Consider the following 467-nt stretch of genomic DNA (forward strand, 5'->3'; position numbering starts at 1 on the left):
CAAATCGGTGAGCAGCTGCTCTTGTGAGCATTGTCAAAAAGCCACACCTGCCCAACTCTCATTATAAGTTCAGAACCAGGAAGTGTAGGCTATATAGAAATAATTAATCTCAATTGGAAAAATCAATAAGCTAAATAATGAGGATTTCTATCATCCTAATCGAGGTGTAGATTACAACTCACATTCCAGTGTTCAGAATAGTGAACGAGGCTGCATGGCATTTCTCTCAATGCTCCACTCCATGCAGCGAATGGCAATGTCTGCTTTAGGTACAATTTGATATTGAGATAAAAATGGCTGCATTGGACCTTTAAATGTAGCTATTTGGAGTCTTTGGACCCTTTCCCTCACTTTGAATAGCATAATATTTGTTCGCTAAATAAACTTTTAAGTACCTCCTGTAAATTCTTAGATTTTTCAATAGTGAACTGCTGTATACAGTTTAAGCACAGGAATTTCACCAGTAT

Source organism: Oncorhynchus clarkii, chromosome 12 (genome assembly GCF_045791955.1).
Source record: "Oncorhynchus clarkii lewisi isolate Uvic-CL-2024 chromosome 12, UVic_Ocla_1.0, whole genome shotgun sequence".
NCBI lineage: Eukaryota > Metazoa > Chordata > Actinopteri > Salmoniformes > Salmonidae > Oncorhynchus > Oncorhynchus clarkii.